The 14,683-nt window shown below is 43.6% G+C and overlaps 1 protein-coding gene across 1 annotated transcript in view; it reads right to left on the reverse strand.

Moving 5' to 3' along the window:
• LOC138769979 (BAR/IMD domain-containing adapter protein 2-like) overlaps window positions 1–14,683 on the reverse strand; it is a 97,950-nt gene that overhangs the window by 48,285 nt on the left and 34,982 nt on the right. The gene's annotated exons all lie outside the window — the stretch shown is intronic.

Here is a 14,683-nt window from a genome sequence, read left to right on the forward strand (position 1 = left end):
TAAAGACTTGCCACAGGGTGACTGACTGTTCATACCTACAATCTCCCCATCAAATGCCAACCAAAGGACAACTTTTTACATAGTTATAGAAATAATCCATGGGTTGGGTTCACATGTAGCATTTTGGTAAATATGCTTTGACAAAACCAGCAATAGGCTCAAACCACAGAAAATGGTGCAAATCACTTATTATATGTAATTAAACTGGTCAAAAGCTGTGTGTGAACCCAACGTTAATCATTAGAGAAGAACTCCAGGTTTTTTCCTTACCATATATTGCTAACATTCCTGCTGTGTCATCTGTATTATCCCAGCTCAGCTGCATCCATACTACCACAATTGGGACATGTGACCACGATTCTGAGAACAAATAAATTACATTTTCTAATGTGTAGACATAATGTCATTCTCTCTTGTGTTACTAACCTAGTGTGAACTAAAGGATTTGATAATCATTTCTCAGATCCCCCTGGCAGATCTCAGATCCCCAGCCAGCCCTAGCCTCCTTGCTCATTTCTATGCTCCTTCCATGTGTAGACTGCTACTGTAGATTGTATATCTCCCCTAAGAGACAATATACTGAAGTAAGTGAGAACATACAGTGATTAACTGCAGAGTTAGGGTGTTATTACACAGGCTGATGAAGGCCTGATAATAACTGTAAACGAGCGCCGATCTGCTATAGTTACCGATGTCCTTGCAGCCCTTGCTTTTACTTTATACTTTATACACTGGCCGTGGCGGTCCCAGCCTGTGATTGGCTGAGCGGCCTGTCAGACAGGCCACTCTGAAGCTGGAGCGCGGGGCCCAGGGAGAAGAAGATCGCAAGATGAGCCCTGCAGCCTGGACAGGTAATGTAAGTCATCAGTCGCCGGCCGCACACCGCTATTACAGGTAGCGATGTGCGGTGGGCGCCCGACAATTATAGGTTCAAACCTGTATCAACGATCAGCCGATGATCGTTGTCATTGGCTGATCGTTGTATTTAATACACGGAACGACAATCAGCCGAATTGGGCTGATTCGGCCAATTATCGTTCCGTGTAGTAGTACCCTTACACACCTCTCCTGATCACACTACCTGTCTCTTCTGTCTGCAGATTCTTTAGTGTGTCCTGTGTGATGCAGGCAGGTCCAGACTGTTATGAATCTGTAAATCTGCACCCCAGCTCCTTTGTATGAATGGAGTTGGTGGTTGGTGCATGACTTGCAGCTCTATTCATTCTCTATGGAGCCACTGGAAAGAGTTGAGTTCTGCGCTTGGCTCTCTCCACCGGCTTCATAAAAAATGAATAGAGCTGCAAGTCACAAGCCAGCCCACAGTTCCAATCATAACAAAGGAGCCGGGGCACCAATTTAGAGATCCCCGGAGGGCACGGAGGTGGGACCCCCCACAAACTAATACTTGTCCCCTATTCTGTGGATAGAGGATAAGTAAGATTAAATTGGAAAAAACTTCTTTAGGGTGCAGCAAATTTCACGCTGCAAGCTTTACCAGTGCCACTATAGTCTTTGGCCCTCTATTTTTGCAGCGGATCTTCATTTTGCTGCGAGAATGTAGTCACAGCCACATTTAGCTGCTGTGTCGGTAAAAACAGTAAACAGCCAATGTTTACCTACCCGTTCTCCCCAGCACACTCCTGCTCGAGTCTTTGGGTCCCTACTCACTGACAGCCCACTCAGCTAAATAAAGGCTGCAGCGGGACTGCACACTGATTGGCTGCACGTCGAGCAGGAGTGCATCGGGGGGGGGGGGGGACACAGGCGGTTAAGCATTGGCTGTTTATTATTATTACAGGCATGGCTGCTAAATGGTTAACCATGGCTGTTACTATATTCTCACAGCGGAATGAAAATCTGCTGTGAGAATGAAAGGCCATAGACTATAAATTAACTGAGTATTGCAGCGGATTGTTTTGGTGTTTTTACACAATTTTTAATGGGCTGTTTCTGTCAAAATAGACTGATAAGCTATCCACAGGATAGGTCATCAATTACTGATCAGTTCCTGTTCACTTAAATGGGAGCCGAGCTGAGGTTACAGGTCGCTACTAGAGATAAGCGTGACTCGAGAGCGATAGCTTGCCAACTGAATACTGGTGGCTGAAGAATTTGGATGGAGCCCTAGAGAGTCCTGGAAAACATGGATACAGCTTATGGCTATGTTCACACAACATATATTTTTGTAAAAGTACGGCCATTGCTGCAGCTTGCAACAACGGCCGTGATAAATACGAAAATATACGTTACGTTACCGTCTATGGGATCCCGGCCAGGGCGTATACACATAGTATACACTCCGTCCGGGATCCCTAGCGGTGCCACGAGAAACTGACATGTCAGTTTTCTGCGGCCTCTATTCATTGAATAGTGGCCGCAGAAAACCCTGTCAGTGCACACTATGGAGCAAGCGGCTCCGGACGCTCACTCCATAGCGTGCTGTGGGGAGTTCTGATGTGGATGCGCCCGCATCAGAACTCTGCGGCACTAAAGATCATCCGGCCGCTACTGCAGTACGGCTTATGGCTGTATGGCATATATAATATATCACATTTTGTAATAGATTTGTTAGGTCAATGGTGTTTTTTCAAAATGCAGCATGCTGTAGGTGTGGTATATTGTGAGGGTTTATTTACTATTTATAAGCCTATGGGGGTATGTTTTCAGTATGTTAGTGGCACATGCATTCTAAATTTGAAAAAACAAAAAACATTAAAGGGTTTTTCCTACAAAAAAGACTGGTGAGCTGTCCAGAGGATACTTCATCAGTCTCTGATCGGTAGGGTGCTCACACATCTGCTGTTCAGCCCTGTCCACACTACACAGTAAATGGGGTTGGAAGCAGTTTGTCCCTGTATAGAGGCAGCAACTAGACGTGAGCATGATTGAGTGCGATCGCTTGGCATTTGAATACCAGTGGCTGAAGAAGTTGAATGCAACCCTAGGAAGTCCTGGAAAACAATACAACCTATGGCCTACCCTACCGATCAGAGACTGATATGAAACTATTCTGTGGATGGCTCATCAGTCCATAGGTTTATAAGTAGTAAACACCCACAATACACCAGACCTACAGCATGCTGCATTGGGAAAAAACACCATGGACCAAGCAAATTTATTACACAGGGCTAAAACACAGGGACCTTCCCTACCCTGATGTTACTAATCTGCTGCTGCTGCTCCTTTTTTACCTGGCTGGCGATGGAAAAGAGGGGGGACCCCTTACAGTGGCATAGCTCTCTCACACACACAAGCCACACCCACAATAAGCCACACCCCTAATTGTGGAAGCCGAAGTGTCCCTGGAAAAATTTTTTTGATCTTGGTAACTATATAACATGTGGTACAAAGTATAGTGTATAGTGTAAGGAGTATAGCTTCTTAGCTGGAGCTGCTGCACAGTACATTGTATATATGTTAAAAATAATTAGCTGTCAATAAAGCTATTTCAGTTAAAAAAAAATATTAGTCATTGTCCAATCGTAGAATGCTGTTGACCAACTGCCACAATCAGTGAAGCTGTAAACAGGCCTTGTGGCGTCTTATGGTCTCTGAGGGGCAATTTTCTGCCCATTTTTTCTTTTAGTGAGACGCCTGATGGACGGCACAGCTCCCCAGTACATCCCAGAACATGTACTGGAAGGTGTTACTGGTACACACCACACAGGACAGCGGAGGGGGACACTGGTCATGTTAGGGGGCCATGTAACTAGCTGACTTGTATATGACTGATCTATACAGGACATAGAGGACATTAGTGATGGCGGCCATGGACATCTCCAAGACACAGCAGCCAGTAACCTGTAGCATTATATATGGCCGCCATTCAGATCATACATAGCTCTATAATCTGGCCCATAGCGTAATATGGGGTGGTCTGCAGCCTCCTCATTGACAGATTTTGCTGCACTATACAGACTGGATATTAGAACGTATAGGGGGAGATTTATCGAGCAGTCTTCTAGTAGCAATGGCTTTGTTGCCCATAGCAACCAATCACAGCTCTCATTTCTGTAGAACCGAATACAATAAGAAAGCTGTGCAGTGATTGGTTTATAAGGGCAAGAATTCCCTTCAATCTGCCCCAATTTATTTATTGTAGATAAAAAATGCAAACTCTCCTTGTTGCCAACAGCAACCAATCACAGCACAGCTTTTGTACTGGGCTCTTAAAAAGTGAAAGCCGCACTCTGGTTGCTATAGACAACAATTTTTTTTTATTTCCAGCATTATAATCCTGGGAAGGGCGCCGGGAGGGACCCCATTAGGGGTCTGGCCTGAGCTGGGAAGGGCGCCAGGAAGGTTCATGTTAGGGGGCTGGGGCGGGCTTGGGCTGGGAAGGGCACCAGGAGGGTCTGTGTTAATGGGCTGGGGCAGGCCTGGGCTGGGAAAAGCCCCGTGGGCGGTCCACTTTAGGGGGCAGGCTAGGGCTGGGAAGGGCTCTGGAAGGCTCTGCTTTAGGGGGCTGGAGCAGGACTTGGCTGGGAAGGGCACCATGAGGGTCCGAGTTAGGGGGCTGGGGTGGGCCTGAGCTGGGAAGGGCGCCAGTAGGATTCTCCTTACAGGGCTGGGACAGGCTTGGGCTGGGAAGGATACCGAGAGGGTCCGCGTTAGGGGGTTTGGGCGGGGCGGGGCTGGGCTGGGCTGGGAAGGGTGCAGGGAGGGTCCTTGTTAAGGGGCCATGAAGGGTTCCGGGAGGGTCCACTTTAGGGGGCTAGGGCAGGTTTGGGCTGGAATGGGCACTGGGAGGGTCTGCTATGGCAGCTGGGGTGGGAAGGGCACCAGGAGGGTCCTTGTTAGGGTCCTGGGAAGGGCCCTGGGAGGGTCTGCGTTAGGGGGCTGGCACAAGCCTGGGCTGGGAAGGGCACCGGGTTGGTCCGCATTAGAGGACTGGGGTGGGCCTGGGCTGGGAAGGGTGCCAGGACAGTCCACATAAGGGGGCTGGGGCGGACCTTGGCTGGGAAGAGTGCAAGGAGGGTCCGCTGTAGGGGGCTGGGGCAGGCCTGGGCTGGGAAGGATGCCGAGAGTGCCCATGTTAGGGGGTTGGGGCAGGCCTGGGCTTGAAAGGGTGCCATGGGGGTACACATTATAGTAAAGGACAGGTAAATTAAGGGTTGGAATGGGTAATCGGGTTAGGGTGGAGGGGCTCCCTCATGGTGCCTTCACCTTGACGTGGTGAGGGAGCTTGCGTGCCTTGGTGATCCAATGAGCTAAGCTGGCGGGAGTACTACTCCTAGCGGGGTCACCCGTGCCAGACAGGTCAATGGGGAGAGGCCAGACTAAGCAAGGCACCCAGAAGAAAATTTTAAAATACAACTTGCACTCTCACTACACATATCAGTAAGCAGGACACACCACACACATTGCTATTCTCACATGCTTCTGTTGTTGACTGAGGAACCTTGTAATAAGCAAGCAGGAGATGGCAGGACCTCTGCACCTAAGATTCCTGCCCATCACTAACCTCTGTCTGCATTCCTGCTAAGCCTCACCCATTTGTTAAGCACCCCCAACCTGCCCAGCCCTTGGGTTTTGAGTTAAATTGCTGTTCTAATTGTCACCCCTGCCTTCACCAGTACTGAAAAGGGGTCTCCTTTTCATTCAAGGTCAGACCTGCAGCAACCATGAGGAGGTTAGGCCTGCTGGGAACTAGTAGATGAAGGATATGCGGCTGGCTGGATACAGTGCAGTTGTAAAGTGCAGGGAGGGTGATCTGCTGGGGAAAACCCGTCGTCAAGCTGTTCATGGACTGACCCACTTAGCACACTGGCCCATCTGGCAAATGCAGATGGGCAGTCTGTCCCTAGATATGGGGTGACCACAGCTCTCCTGAGTGTAAGAGCTGAGACCCTTAACAAGGGATAAAAGTTGTGTGTCACTGATCTATCACTTACTGCATTAACTAGTCAGAGTAGAGCGAGTTCATTCATGAGAATCTTTTCCCTCTGCAAAATCAGAGGCATGTAGGACACATCAGGAAACCATATCAGAAGGGATATAGGAATCAAGTTGACAGACAACCCATGCATCCACATCCACTAAAACAGGAAGACATAAGGTGATCTCATTTTGACAATTGGATAATACTGTACATTAACTAAATATATACTCTATATAGTGTAACAGTCTGTGTAATCCAAGTCTAAAGAGGCCATTGTGAAAATGTATCATACAGCTTGTAATGAAATCAATAAAAAAGATAATGCAACTAAACATAAAACTGCATTAATCAAAAAAATACATTTCCTACTATAGTAAACGGTGATTATATCTAAGATAGGGAGACAAAGTAGATGTCAGTAAGATAGATATGAGAGATGATGGCCGATGAATAATAATGCACATGGACGTGATTCATTCATTTAGCACCATCTGGCAGTGACACAACTTCCTCACAGCGCAGGTTTCTCATCATAAAGTCACAGTTTGTCTGGAATTGGTTTCTGCAGGTTTGTTTCTGTGCACATGGTGTGTCTGATCCTGCTGTAAGCACCTACTGTATGCTGGGATTCCTTCACCTTAAACTAAATGCTTCAGTGTGGGCGCGGTACTTCCAGCAGGTCTCTTCTTCATGGGACAGCCCACATTCCATGATACAGATCAGTACGGTAACAAATGGATTGCTTATAAACATAAAAGATTGTCGGCAGAAAAAACACCTCGTCCATCTTGTCTGTCTTTCCTTTTTATTATCTTAGGGCCCTATTCCACCGGACGATTATCGTTCAGATTATCGTTAAATCGTTCGAATCTAAACAATAATCGTTCGTTTGAATAGCAGTTAACGACTAACGACCGAACGAGAAATCGTTGATAGTTTAATAAGACCTGGACCTATTTTTATCATTGCTCGTTTGCAAATTGTTCGCATTCGGTCGTTCGCAGTAGTGACTAACACAATAGCGACGACAAGACGACCACAAGAACGATCATAAGTAACGATTATCTTTCCATGTTAATGAGTGAACGACTTCAGGTCTTTCGTAATAGCGGTCGTTTGGATCGTTTATCGTTAACGATTATGCGAACGATAATCGTCCCGTGGAATAGGGCCCTTAGGATACATATATGTTTATCCCAGGCAGGTTTACATTCAATTATTGTGGATTTACCAACCACATCTGTTGGAAGTTTGTTCCAAGCATCTACTACTCTTTCTTGTGTTAAGTTTCTTAAGATCGCTGAATTTAAGACGAAAAATATTCCTATTTGAGAACAGAACCAGACAGGGTGCCCCTTCTCACCCCTGTTGTTTAATATTGTTTTGGAGCCACTGTCATATACTTTAAAACACGTAACTGCATTTGAAAGAATTTAAGGGGCAAGAGACAGCGATGTCCAGGTATTCCTTGCTAAACCCTGGAGCTCATTTGCAACAGCTTTTGACCAAATCAATTACAATGGCTCATTTACAGGAATAAATATTAACTCCACTAATTGAATTACGTGGAAATTAAACTAAGTAAAAAGAAAAGATCAATAAAACCCCTCAATTATTCTATATTATTCTGCTGGAAACGTGGACCAATTTACAGCATTTCTTCCTGGGCAGATGTCATGTGGGTAAAATGATCAACTTTGTCTAGTTACATCTGCTGCATATAGTCTCTACGCCAATTTAATACTGAAAGTATGTTTACTTCAGAAGTGACAGAGAGATCCCAAATAACCCTAATAGAACCTAATGTACAATAGAACAATAAGAAGTACTGTGATTGCTGCCCGGTCCCTGTGCACAGCGCCGTTCTATTCCCCAACTCCGGCCGGGCATGAAACACTGGAGACAGGCCCGTTGGTGCCCAGTGTGAAAATCTCCCCTCTCCTCTGTGACGCGGCTTCATTGATTCTGGGGGATCTCTGAATGTATACATCCAATGGATATCACTAGCTGATGCCTCACAGTGTCGTCTATCATGTAACGGCTCTCCAGCAAAGAGAATCCCCAAAGGTTATATTGACACTCTTCATCAGGTATGAGGGGGCCTGTAAATACATTTACCATATATACCAGACCTTTCCCAGCACATATGGTAAATATATATTGCTAGAGCAGTGTAAAAGAGGATTTACTGTTATTTTTCTAGACTTAAAACGTAATTAAATGTGGATTCTGTTAGCAATTGCTGATTTTATAGTGCCAAAGAAAAGCTGACCCTGAGGGCACCGCACAGGACAACCACAAACCCATTGTCTTAAACAGTTCCTTGCTCTACGGACTCATCTCAGTCCTTACTTTAAAGCAATAGTTGATTTCCTTATTGCAACTCATATCCAAATCCAGGAACAAATCACTAAATAGATTCAGTGTGAGCAGTCCTAACAATAAACTGGCAGACAACCTGCATTTTCTGCCCCAAGGCTTAGTAACTAACTAGGAAAAGAATTAAAGACAGATCTCGACAGGTCTCTGGAAATCTCTGGGCAAGTACCAGATAGGAACCAGACACACTTGTGCTGTTTACAGTTTTCATTAAAATTAAAAATCTCATTTATAACCACTTTAAGGTACAAATAGGCAATGGCATACATGGCAGTTTCTTAACATATTGTGATAGGAATCCTCTCTAGTATATTGAGAAGCTTTCTGTTATGGCTGGCATGCAAGCCTCAGGGAAATGTATTTCCTTGTAGGAAGGGATGTACACAGGATTTTCTCAAGGAGGGTGCTAAAAAAAATTATTATAAAGTTTTGACCGAAAATGGAGTGTTGTGTACACAGTGCTTCCCTTTCATGCCAGTGGCTAGCTGAGCTGAGGATGTGGCTTTTCAGAAGAATGCTATCCAGGTGTGGGATCCAGACAGTTCTCCCTTGTAGTGTGAACTGGTAGTTGATATTACAGCTGGTTGGCTGAACCAAGGAACAGTAGTGCCCTCACCTAGTCCCATGTTTTACATAGAACGCCATCTATGTGTTGTATGTGTGGGGCATGTGGTTTGGTCCTGTGACAGTGCGGTCATTCTGTGCCTTCCCCCTCCCCTGTTTGGCGCTTGCTTTGTGGGGTTGGCGGTCGCTGACTGTCACAGTGCTGTTTTAGTGTAGGGACTCACGTGTCCCAGAAGACCTGCATACGGTACATGAGGCAATATGGTTTGATCAAATTATATACCAACATTCTGACGTTTTTAAATATAGCCGAGAGGCGCTAATGCAAGCCATGGGTGTGAGATGCAGTAACTCCTTTTTCTCTAGGTCTGTATGTGTTGTGGGACTCCTTCCTCCTAGCGGCTATATGTTTTTTTCCCTCCTCCGACATGACCACTATAACAATATTTGCAGGCTGGGCTATCTCGTAGCTAAAAAGTTCAATTCCATCCCTGCTGGTATCCTTTCTCTGATCCAGCCAGTTGCAGATTATTTTTAGGCCAGGTTCACACTATGTAAAACAGACAGCGGGCGTTCTGTGACACAGCTGTGTCATAGAACGGCCGCTGTCTCTGAAGTTCAGCCCGGCCTGTACTGCAGTACCAGCAGGATGAACTTCTTTTCTTTTGAATTGGAATGCTGGTAGCGCACTTTACATTGTCTGCACTGTCAATTTTGTGCGGCCGATGTTCAATAAATAGTGGCTGCAGAAAATTGACATGTCAGTGTTTTGAGCGGAGATGCACGGAGTGGCATGGAGAGCGAAGGCACAAGAGCCGTCCTATTCAAACTGAGAGAAGACAGGATTTGGCGCAGAGTTTGTGCGCAGCAGGGGTCTGCACGAAATCTTGATGCCGATTGGGCCCAAGGCTTCCTTCAGACATAATTTTGCAACATTTTTTTAACTTGGAAAAAATGCAACAAAAGACTGCACCTCCATGATGCAGTTTAGTGGTGTTTCCCCCCCCCCCAAATAGTGTGCATTACCATATGTGTTTTAACTACAGCATTCTGGGCTTTGGAAAAACTGCTTTGACCCAAAAAATGCTACTAAAAGGGTGGGTTCATACTTCTATACTTCATACTTCTTCTAAAGGGTGGGTTTGTCACTTCTTTCGGCGGATAGCGATATACGCCAGCCCATAGAATGGTGTCCATGGAGCTAGCGGAAAGGCGCGCAGCCATGCGTGCGGACACACGACGGAATTCTGCGGACATTGTCCGCGAGAATTCCGTAGTATGAACCCCCCCTAAGGGAGAAAAGACCTCAGAAACTAAAAGCCTTCTGTATTTCATTATTGACTCCCTTTTCAGAAAAATGCATTGTGTATACCCACCCCTAAGGTTCACACTGCGTTCTTGCATCCATTTCACTGTATCAATTTTTGAACGTTTAATTTTAACCACAGTCAACCACGTTTTTAGTGTATGCTAAAGAATTTGAAAAAGAAACGTTTTTGTTATGTGTTTTTTTGTTTTTTTTTGTATAATGTAAGAAACCAGACCCTGACGGATGGCATACAACTGCATCTGTTTTTACTGCATCTTACCATTTCTGTTTTTCAATAAAAATGGTTACAATAAACGGTGTGTTTACACAGACATATTTATCTGAGAGATAATTGAAGCCAAAGCCAGGAACAGACTATAAACAGAGAACAGGTCATAAAGGAAAGACTGAGATTTCTCCTTTTTTCAAATCCATTCCTGGCTTTGGCTTCAATAATCTGTTGGATATCTGTCAGATAAATCTGTGTGTGTAAACACACCGTAAGCTGGCCATACAGAGAAGAAAATAGTCGGTGGCTGAAATTACATGAAAATCGTTTTTAGATTTGTTTCAGACGATCATTTGCCACTTTGCTCAAACTCACTGTGATTTTTTTTGTTAAGAACTACAGTGGTCTGCCTGTTTAGTCTGACATTTTGCTGGCAAGTGTCATTAAAGGGCATGAACAATAAACCATAAAACTATTGTTTGTTAATTGTGTTGCCATAAAAATAAACTTTATTGGTATCATAATCTATAAATCTAAAGCTAGAGTTTTCTCTATGCATTCAATATCATACTTGTAGATGGAAAAGTATCTTTAGCAATTATTTTTCCAAACAATAGTTATCATTATTAATCATTCTTTAGTGGTTGGAAAGATCAATGGTCACAGACCTCTAGCATTATACTGTATGTCCACAAATTAATTTGAACACATTAATGACATTTATGTGACATGCAATGTGCTCGTGTAAAATCAGCATAAGAACCAATAGTAAAATTTACTGTATAAGGGTATGGTCATTTGTGAGTCCCTTCTAAGTGAGCCATTTAAGTGTGAAAACAGAATTAATACCTGATGACAACCTATAACAATTCTGCATCACACTTGACTGACTGCACTTTACTTCCTGTTTCCTTCCCATTACCTTCTAGATTGTAAGCCCTCGCGAGCAAAGTCCTCTTCCCCTATGTACCAGTCTGCCATTTGCCTTCATGTAATGTGTTTTGATCTTGTATTGTTCCTGTTTGTTACCCTCATCGCTTGTATAGCGCTCTGGAATTAGGGGCGCTTTATAAAAAAAATTGTAATAGGCTGGGTTCACACTACGTATATTTCAGTCAGTATTGTGGTCCTCATATTGCAACCAAAATAAGGAATGGATTAAAAACACAGAAATAAACTGTTCACACATTGGTGAAATTGAGTGGATGGCTGCCATATAACAGTAAATAACAGCCATTATTTCAATATAACAGCCGTTGTTTTAAAATAACAGCAAATACATGGCGGCCATCCACTCAATTTCAACATTGTGTGAACAGATCCTTTCTGTGTTTTCAATCCACTCCTGGTTTTGGTTGCAATATGAGGACCCCAATACTGACTGAAATATATGTAGTGTGAACCCAGCCATAATATGTATTTATGAACGGAGTCTGTCCGGAATTCCACCAATTTAATTCAGTGTGAATATACCCTAAACAGATTTCCCTTCCTTATTGGGGCAGAAAAATAGTCTGAAATTTTGAATCTCACAATTTCTTCATTTAGGGTGGCTTCACAAATACTGGATTCGTAGCGGATTTCACGATGCGAGTTTGCAGCGAAATCAACTGTGAATCCTGGTAGTGTGAAATTGAATGGGGTTACATATCCGTATCGGAATTTTCATTCCACTGCGAGTATGTAACCCATTCACTTTAACCCCCTGCCCCCCGCAGCCTGGGGCCCACAGCATACATTACCTGCTTGGCGCCGCAGCTGCATGTGAGGGTCCCGGGTCCTGTCCGTCCCCATCAGTGCACAGCAGCACTGATTGTCTATGCAGGCGCCAAACAGCTGATTATCACCAGTGCTGGGTGTCGGTACCACATTTTGCCCCAAAAATCCCTTAAATAAATGTATCCTGGGACTTCCGGTTCCGGCTCGTATAGGATGGCAGCAGTGTGAGTGAGCTCCTCCACCCTCTGCTCATAATATCGCTCCCCGCTCTGACTCCTGACATTACCAGCCCTGCCGGACCACATCTCTGACTTCTCTAAGAGCCGAGGAGTCGGAGGCACCACTTCATTAAGCGGGGAACCAGTTATACACCTCCCCATAAGCCCTCCTTCATTTACCTCACAGCTCTGTCACAGGGACACCTAAAATGGCGCCGATACGAGGTGCTGCTGCTGAGGCACACACAGAGGAAACACATACCTTACAAACCCCAGTGCCGGACCTCTGTGACACCATAATACCAGGACTAAATATGTCTTGCAAGGCACTGGCAATTCAAGTGTCCAAGATGATATTAAATGACATAAAATCCTCTCTTGAGGCCACTATAGTTTCCTCCCTAGCAACCATACAGGGAGATATAGCAACGCATACCTCACAGATTACTGAACTTCAGGAGAGAGTCAGCATGTTAGAAGATGAAATACATTCTACAAAAATAAAACTACAACAGAATATGAATGTCACAGCTTCATTGCAAACAAAGACTGATGATCTAGAGAACCGCTCTAGGCGCAACAATTTACGTATTATAGGTTTACCTGAATCCATTCCAGCCATGCAATTACATGCTATATGTTCTCTAGAAATTCCCCAAGCCTTGAGTATCCCAGGTCACATTACTGTGGAAAGAGCTCACCGTGTGGGACCCCCACCAGTGAAACAAAAGCAAGATGCAAATAAAAAAGAACAGAAACCCAGACAAGTGATTGTCAAGTATCTGAATTATAATGATAAAAACAACATTTTACAAAGCTTTAAAAAATCTACAGTTGATGTTGCAATTCGTGGCCACAAAATCCTCATGTTTAATGACTACTCTGCAGCAGTGGTTCAAAAACGTAAAGCTTTTGCACACATTTGCTCGACATTGGTAAAAAATCAAATACGATTTGCTCTTCTTTATCCTGCCATACTGAAAGTTTTCAAATCGGATGGTTCAGCCTCTCTTTACAGTTCCCCTGAGGAAGCCATTTCTTCCCTTAAAGATGTAAAGGGTATCACTCCACCTATCCAAGACAAGCACAAGAGACGACGTTTGGATGGTCCTACTGACACGGTAGAAAAAATTGAATGATTATGAACTCCATCTCTATTCTGTTGGACGCTATGCTGCTCATTAAAACTGAGTATTTTTTCTCTATTTAGCCCTATATATGTTGACTAAATACTATATTAGGGACACCTTGTTACTACATTATTATTTTTTTTAGTCTAGGTAGTAATGCATTTGGTGGTGTGTGTGTGTATGTGTAAGTATGTATTTATGTATGTATATATGTATATGTGTGTGTGTGCATGTATATGTATGTATATGTATAATTCCACCTTGTATGGTTTTAGGTTTAAGTACAACTTCTTTAAGTACTAATCATTATATACTGGCTCTTCCTTTTATTTTATTTATTTGCTTCCCTGTGACAACTCACACATTTGTCAGGAGGGTAGGGATGTGTATGTCTTTAATTTTAATATATACTCATTTAGTGGAGCGGAGGTTGATGTGACCTCTCCACCAGTTATTTCTTTCTCTTTATTTCTTCTCCATAATGCGGAGTTTGCGAATGCTCTGAACATTGGACAATACGAAAAAAGTCCACATCTCACTTTATTGGCTTAGTTTATATTGTTAACTGTTTTATTCTTAGGTATATCACCTTTAGTTTGTCTGAAAATGCTACATGCTATCCTGCCTGAAAGGGTTACCCACTATGTTATTGTGCTTCCAGGGTCTCTTCTTAACACCTCCTCTTCTATTAATATTTTATGAAATTAATCACTTGGAATGTTAAGGGACTACGTTCCCCATCTAAGAGGACTTCTATACTGAAACACCTTAAGAGACTTAGGGCCGATATAGTATTATTGCAAGAAACACATTTAACTGAATCGGAATATTTCAGACTCAAACGTTTTTGGGTGGGTGCAGTTTATGGTTCACCAGCTATTAACCGTAAAGGCGGGGTAGTTATTCTTACACATAAAAATTTAGCCTGTACGGTATTATCTCAATATCAAGATGATGAAGGCAGGATATGTCATCTTCTTATTGACACTCCAGCGGGCAAATATAGCATATATAACGTTTATGGTCCCAACACTCAGAGACCTGATTTTAAAAAAAAATTGGAAAACCTTCTGCAAGATGGCAATAATCTTAAAATAGTTGGTGGAGACCTAAATACTGTTCTTAATACAACTGAAGATAGAAAAAGAACTAAGACCCCTACTGTATATACTTCATCAGATAATATTTTATCCAACTTCCTTAATTCTACCTCCCTATCTGATTCTTGGCGTCATCTACACCCAGATGGTAGAG

Source organism: Dendropsophus ebraccatus, chromosome 12 (assembly GCF_027789765.1).
Source record: "Dendropsophus ebraccatus isolate aDenEbr1 chromosome 12, aDenEbr1.pat, whole genome shotgun sequence".
Lineage (NCBI taxonomy): Eukaryota > Metazoa > Chordata > Amphibia > Anura > Hylidae > Dendropsophus > Dendropsophus ebraccatus.